At 31.3% G+C, this 8,045-nt stretch overlaps 1 long non-coding RNA gene across 1 annotated transcript; it reads right to left on the reverse strand.

Annotated features, from left to right (window-relative positions):
* Positions 1 to 512: 512 nt before the first annotated feature.
* Positions 513 to 2,996, reverse strand: LOC132759822 (uncharacterized). The gene is made up of 3 exons (XR_009629775.1): positions 2,940 to 2,996; positions 1,651 to 1,791; positions 513 to 553 (listed from the first exon to the last, which is right to left on the reverse strand). It is a non-coding gene; the product is annotated as an uncharacterized LOC132759822 (long non-coding RNA).
* Positions 2,997 to 8,045: the final 5,049 nt, after the last annotated feature.

The raw sequence follows: 8,045 nt of genomic DNA on the forward strand, positions 1-8,045 counted from the left end.
CATGCGGTCTTGTGACTTTAATAATTCACTTAAATTATGGATAAAATAGTAATATACACTGCTTTGTCTCTAAAAAAATGAAGTTTGCTGTATTATGAATTCGTTAAATAACTTTTTCATAGGTTAAATATTCGTAAACAAACTGTTGTGTGAAATATATATACATAAACAACCGATTATAGAGCATATTTAGTTCCTGTTGGGGATTATTTCATGTTTAGAAGATTACTTTCATTATCACACCTATCAACATCATCCTCATCGTCATCATTTTATTTATTTATTTATTTATTTATTTATTTATTTATTTATTTTATAAAGGTTTATCATTATTTACAAATTAAATACAAATCTTGTTTATTTTTGCAACACACATTATTACATAACAAACTTCTGCTTTTGTTTTTTTTTACACATTTTGCTAAATATTTAGTACTTTAAGAATACTTTGTGAAATAAGAAGATAACATTTAAAATAATACTGTGGTAATAGGATATGTTGTAAGATAAACAAACCGTTGTCGAAGACTGTTTCTTTCCTGACTCTGCTGACCTGTTGAAAAAGACAATTTTGAACTGATAAACATACAGTTTAATCTTTGTCACAATGTATTTCATGGCAGGATTAAAGCAAAAAGAAAAAGCAGATTGAGCATTCCTTTAAATTAATAACAATGCAACGCTTAGATAAATAGTAATGCATTTTATTGTGGTAAACTCAACGTATAGCTAGTTCAGATGAAGGTCTATACTATATTTATCATTACCCGCGGTAGTAAGGTTTGTTAACAATAATGTCAAACTAAGACTGTACTGACCATACAAGATATGTTACCAACCATAACATCTTACAAACGTTTGCTTAATGACACAAGAAAACAAAATATATCGTCAATTAAAGCATATTTAACTGACGGCTTATTTTAAAACATTATGTTATCATTGATCTCGAGGTAAATGGTGCTACACTTTCGATTTTTTATGGTTTAAACCTTTAACTGCTATTCAAAAAAAAAAAATCAAAATACATTACCCTTTATACAAAACAATATTCTTTCTACGAGAAAGCACAATTAGAAACTGATGATTGTTTATGATTAACATTATTTAAATGCTGTTTTTCTTTGTTTTGTTTTTTGGAGGGGGGCGGGGGGTTGCAGAAAATAGTAAAACACGGCGGTCAACGTGGAATCTTCTATGTGACACGTTCGTGTAATTCCATGACAACAGAAATGCGCCAAAAAATTATTGGGCGAAACTAAATAAATTTTAATTTTGGCAAATGATGAGAGGATATAAAGTCTTCATAGCACAGACAAGACATCAAAATACAACTTTGAAAAGAAGGCAATATATCCCAATGCTGATTATACAGTATTCAGTTAGGAATACTGAAACCATTCAAGTTAAAAAAAAGTCCATTCGATAAACATAAAATATCATAAACATTTATACACAGCAATAATGTCGAGCTGAACTATCTTCAATGATAGAAAATATATAACGGCGGGGCTTTTAACCGCCTCCACACAATACAAATGGTACTGACGTGACCATGATGAATAAACGAGAAAAAAATTAGAAACCGCCATTAAAGGTTTATCAGTCTATTAAAGTATGCTATTGTTACAACAACTAACATATGTTTACCTTGATTATTGGTCCGTGTTTTCCTGATGACAACGGCTATGACAACAACTATTACGACAAGTGCTAAACATACTCCGACAATGATACCAATAAGTGTTCCATTTCCTTTGTCTGACAGTTCAGGCATTTGTCTTTTGTTCCCTGGTAAAAGCCAATTGAAGACAGTTTTTGACATTATGTATTCACTTAATATGAAAATAGAAGTAGATTTAGATACATTGCATGGGAACAAATAGAAGGTTAACATTGCCCCTTTTTCAATACAAAGAAACATGAAAAACTCGTAAATGTTAAGATAAACACGCAAATCTTCGTTTGAAGAATATCTTTATGTACTTCAATATATCAAGGACATTTTAACATTATAGTAAATTACAGCAAGCTCGGTTTCATGGATACTGACCATAAACAGGAATAAATGCAAGCTATGGCCCATGTCACCCCAGCACCAATTTAATAGAAATCAACGTTTAACGTGAAATGGTGAGATTTCTTTATCATGTTTATCATGAAAACGTTAGTGTCATTTCATGAAAAGCGGTCTATGGTAGAAATAAAGCTTTTTAAAGACAAGTTAAAAAGGCAAGGAACATATCCGAAGAATGATTATACATTATTCAAATAAGAAAACCACACAACTAGAAAAAAGGAAAGAACCGAAAGTACAACAATCATAACAGTTATGTCCAATCATAACAGTTATGTCATACTGAACGATCTTCGTTTAGTGATCGTAAAATAATGTATAATTTCTGATTGATTGATTTTACAGACACCTTCCCAATGCACAATCAACGTTGAGTTGACGATAAAAAGAGAACTTGAAATTTTTCTAGTTTTTAAAAGGGGTCCGAGTAAAATCCAGTTTTAATAGTATTTTTAAATGATTTTTTCCTGAAACCATTTCAAGCTGAAACCCCAACTCTCAAATTGGGTTAACACTTCTACAAGCCGACCCATTTTAAGCTTTAAAAATCAAAAAAACCAGTTTTATTTAAAGCAACCCTTATAATGATAATTGCATGTATACTTTGTGTTTTTCAAGAATAACTTAGTCTTGTAATACTATCTAAAATAAACTTCAAATCCCTCATTGCCAACAGACTCAATCAAACCGAGTCTGCAATTCTTGTGTTATTTTGTTGTGATTAATGCTTCCGAGGGATCACTTTGTTTCCAGAATTCAATAATTTTATATCTAAGAATACAAATTATCATTTTGATAACAAAACTGTATAAGTGTCTACCTATTAACTTGAGTTTATATTGACTCGTGGGAATTAGCTTACATGGAAGTTTAATTTTCTTTGTGTCTCTTAGGTCCAGGTCCTGAAATTCTGCACATTGCCGGCAGAACATGTGACAGATCCTTTACCATTGTCCCTTCTTTATGACATTCTTCAAATTAACGACATTCCTGTTTTTCCACGCGCCATGAGGGGAGACTCATGGGTTTACTTGGTTTTCCTTTCTGAACCCGATGCTTATGCCTGGCTTGCCAGGAAGTTTAGACTCCCGGGCAAGCCGGATTTGAAATTGTTAGGGGTTACATACGATACAATATGAAGCTGGATCTACGAGTAAAATTTTGATTTCAAGTTTTGGATTGTAGATTTGGAGGGAAACTGAAATAAATCATTTGAGAATATCATAAATTGATTGCCGATTTTAGGTAAATTTTATTATAAATTTGTTATGTTATTAACGTGACATCTCTTAGCCATTGTGCTCAGATAATATCTAAATTACAATGTATTTAGTGTTAATGTTATATTACAGTTATTAAAAAAACAAAATTTTTTTGCAAATAGGAAATGGTAAATTTCATATTTTCCATATGTTTGGGTTAATATTAATTATATTTTTCTGTTTTATCAAGTTTACTGCATAGAGAAGATTGTTGAAAATCTAAACAACGGTCATAAGGTTTACAAACAATCACATCTTGTGGGAAAATCAAAACTTATACAAAGAAAGTGCTGGCAAAGCACAATTGTTACAAACAAAGTCCAAAGCTCCAGGAAAAAGGCCACTTTACCAATACTTTTCCAGACCATTTATAAAATGTGTTGGCATGCTTAGTTTTCAGAACATATTCCATTCGTAACAAATTTGTTAATTTTTTGTCTCTGTGGCAAAATAAAATGATTGGCATCCGCCGGGAAAAGCAAGTTTATCTTTTTTGAATTTTATTCGATTTTTTTCCCAATAAACCTGAAGCATCCCAGGTTTGAATTATGCGGTATATTTAGCTAATTCAAGTGACATTGTGCCCGTCTAAGTGTAAATTGTGGGTGTGAAGGTCAAAGTCAGAATAACTTAGATTTTTTCATAATCGTTTTCAATTGTATAGTCCCTAGGTCATGTGTAAAATCAATTATCCACGTGACTCACCGAAATTCTATATATATCCCTCGGAATGTATCGTTAACATTCCATTTATGGAGGGGCAATCTTTTTATATTTCAGGCAGTTGAAAAATAGTACCCTTTACATTTTTTTGTTATCAATTTTGACGATTATAATATAAACTCTTTTAAACTATAAATCAGCTTACTTTAGCAAGGTAAAATTAAGTATAATGCCCACTTTTAATCGACTGGCAAACCCATTCATTTTGTGATTTATATAATTTTTACATTTAGCCTGGCGTTTTAAATCACAATCTCTTGAATATCCGTTTACTTTGAAATTGTCGGGTCGTAAAATGTTTCAATAATTAAAGATGTTTTCCCTTCCCAATACTCAATCGAGCGTGAAAAAACACTTACACAACAAAGTTTTACTTGTTTCGCTTGGGGAACAATATGATGGTTGGCATTGTACACATTTATTATAGCTACAGCAGACGATGCTTCTTTCCGTGCCATTCTCGTTTGAATGTTTGTGAAAAGGTGATAAAGTTACTGTTATAACCGAAGTGACCTGATTGAATTTAGTTGCTCGTATCTACACCAGACGACACTATTAAACCGGAAAATATTTAAAGTAAAACCATCGGAGAAGGTTCTTGAGCTTTGACTCAGACAACAACGGATGTGAACAGGATTCCCCTTCTTTTTAGATTGGCTTGGATGCTACTGAATAACATTAAGTAGGGGGGGCTCTGTAGGAAATAAAAGATTTGTGATTATATTTTAATATATCCCCAAAGACACTTATGATTTTTATCATTTATTAAAAATAATATCGATTTCAATAAGAAGAAAAACTGGCATAAACCCTAATATAATGTCATAATGAAAAAGTTGCAATTGCGGCTTGACTGAGCCTTTTCATTGGCACGCTTTACGAAAATAAAATATTAACCTTTGTTTTCATAAACAGATTATATTCAAAAATTTTGAATTCACTCAGTCTAAATTAAAAAGTTGATAATCCTATAACTATGTTTAATTTGTATTACGTGTTAACTTTAAACCTTCTATTAGAGAATTGTTGGATAAAAGATTATTTAACAAGATAAAATATATAAAAACTATGATCAGTTGTATGTTATAGTTTACTTTGACGTCCATCGCTAATATCTTCATATTACAAATGTCATACTGTATAGATGTGTTCTTTACAAACACGTTGTTTTGCCCCTTAGTAAGTAAATTTATTGTTGGAAAGGGATTGGGTTTTTACGTTTTCAGTTTAATTTTTTAAGTTAACCTTTTGAGACTAATTTTTGAAACGACTTATCAATGCATTAACGTTAACAATACATTGATCTACGTACATAGTTTTGTCTTATGGAAAAATTATATACTTCAAATAAACTTGACATACGTGTAAGACTAATTTTATTTCAATGTCCTTTATCAAATTAAGCATTATTCTTCAACAATTTTAAAAAAAATTAAAAATGAGACCAAAAACCAATGACATAAGGTGGGTTAATTTGTTTATTCTATGATAACATTATTAACTTACTTATAACATTACAATTTGCGTATTGATAAGTTGATGATTATTAAACACCATACTTTACTGAACACGTGATTGTGGCATTGTGATGGTAACGGTCAGCAAGTGTGATAAATGCCTATATAAATCGATTGTAATCATCGTCAGAAATTGCAAAGCTTTGAATAATTCGTCTTTTTACTGCAAATTTGACACATTAACTGGGTGGTGTCCCGCCCAATTGTCTTGCCAATTGAACTTTTAATGTTGATTCTCTTTGTCAGAAACCAACAATGCATTTTCCTACATGTTCCCAATTGTCCTGCAAAACCTACAAAATTCTGGAGCACTGGGAACACCTAAAACATAAATATAGCACATGTATACGCAGTTAAATTTTGGACCAAAACAAATTAATCAGCCAATATTTTAGTAAAGTTTTATTTTGTTATAAGTTTATGGTCGTCCAAATAGTAAAGGGTTATCATTAAAGTGAAACATTGATTGGAACTCTAGGGGTATTGTAAGGGGAAAAAAATCAAGGCGGAGGGCACATAGCATTATTCTTTAGAGTGCAATAAGTGAGATTAACAATAAGATTAGAACAATGTTTTAAGATACATTTTAAATGGCCTTTTATATCTTACCTCCTCCTGTATAAACAATGTATTTGACCGTAACGTAATTGTTATTATGTGAGCAACGTCCAGAATATACTATGTATTTTATCCGGTCGGATGTGCGTATACATGATGCATGCTAAGGGGAAGATTTAAAGTGCACGTTGTTACCAACTATCGCTCTTACTCCACCCCAACCCCATGGAAATAATAATGGATAAGCAAAAAAACAAAATTCCCATTTATATTTATACGAAAACATAATAAATGCGTTTCATTTGTTGCTTATGGTGTCGAAAAAGCGGGCCAAAGGGTATGAAATATAATTTAGAAACGTGTTGGTGAGGTCAAAATTGTGTAAAGGTGTAAAACAAAACATAATTTGTTAAAGTTTTGACCACATTTTAGCTTTATTCTTCGTTTCTTTATTACAATGTACTTAAATAAATTGTCAGTTTATTGTGGATTCTAAATAATCAAAAAAGAGCAAACAGCCCTTCAGCAATATAATAATGCACTGAGGTAAATATCAGATATAGAAACTTCATTAAAATGTCTTTACCACTTAAAAAACAGCTCACGCATCACGATTAGCAACCTTAATTGATTTTAATTATATAATTATTATGATGTCGAATTTTATTATTACCTTGTACAACCACTAACACATTATTTGTAAATCCCGTTTCTCTACCACAATAAACTCCGTAACGTCCGTTCATACTACTGTTGGCCATAGATAAAGTAAATGTATATATCCCATTTTCTTTCTTATTTTCAATGTAAATATCATCTTCAATGTTTATATTAGATGCAGATCTATCTTTTGATCGAACCCACAACTGGCGCCTAAAATTGTTAGGGTTTTCCATGACATCTTTAGACGGATAATATTCTTTAAATATATAATTCTCGTCCTCCAATACACGTTCATTTCTAAGGTAAAGGGAAATCCATCAGGATTCCTTCTCCTTACTTTGGGCTATCTTTGAAAAAAAGACTGTTAGTTTTCTTATCGAAAAAACCCAATTCAAAAGAATGCTAGTTTGTTCTCCCTATTGACAGGAAAATATAGATAAAACAATCAATTCCTATTTTTTCTAGAGGTACAATTAGACATAAATTGTTCTTCATATTGATTATTATTTCTATGAATTTATAGATCTAAAGTATGAAGAAACAGAATGCATATGCCTGTTTCCAGCGATTGATTATGAATTTAAATTCGGCAATATAATGTTTGTAAAGATATAACTGTTTTGATATGGTAGCTTACATTTTTTTCTTACTAATTGTTGCAAACCCCGTGTCTTTGTAAATGCAACTTGCCCAATTTTTTTATATAAACAAATTTTATAAATACTTATTATTTCTTATTTTTATACTCATGTACTGTTATTTCGTCCGCGGAGAATGGGAGTTTTAAATCTTCGAAAAAATAGAAGTTTAAAAAAAGCGGGTTTTATCCATTTTAAAATAAGCGAAAAAAATAATCGAAAGGGTTTCCTTTTGCTGATTGGTGAGTAAGTGGGGCAAGCATTTTTTTTTTGTTCGGGAAATAACAATTGCCCTAAAAATCAAGTTTTAAGCCCTTTTCCCGCTTCCATTTAACGTGCATGCTTTTTGTTTTTTAAAAATGTAAACCCGGGAATGAACCCTCCCCATCTTTAAATAAACTGTCTGTTAGACCTTGCTAGTAATATTTTTTCATTAATAATTAGTGAATTTGTATGTTTAAAGGACGAGTATAAACCATGGGGTTCCTTTTAGTGCACGTTGCCATTCGAGAATTGCATCTGGATCCCTGTGAGTCCCGGGGAAAAGTTTAAACGTTACGTTCCCTTCCCTAGTAAAGCTGGTTGCTCAAATTTTTTAAATTTCCAC

Source organism: Ruditapes philippinarum, unplaced genomic scaffold (assembly GCF_026571515.1).
Source record: "Ruditapes philippinarum isolate M1 unplaced genomic scaffold, ASM2657151v2 ctg15465_1_1_1_1, whole genome shotgun sequence".
In the NCBI taxonomy this organism is placed as follows: Eukaryota; Metazoa; Mollusca; class Bivalvia; order Venerida; family Veneridae; genus Ruditapes; species Ruditapes philippinarum.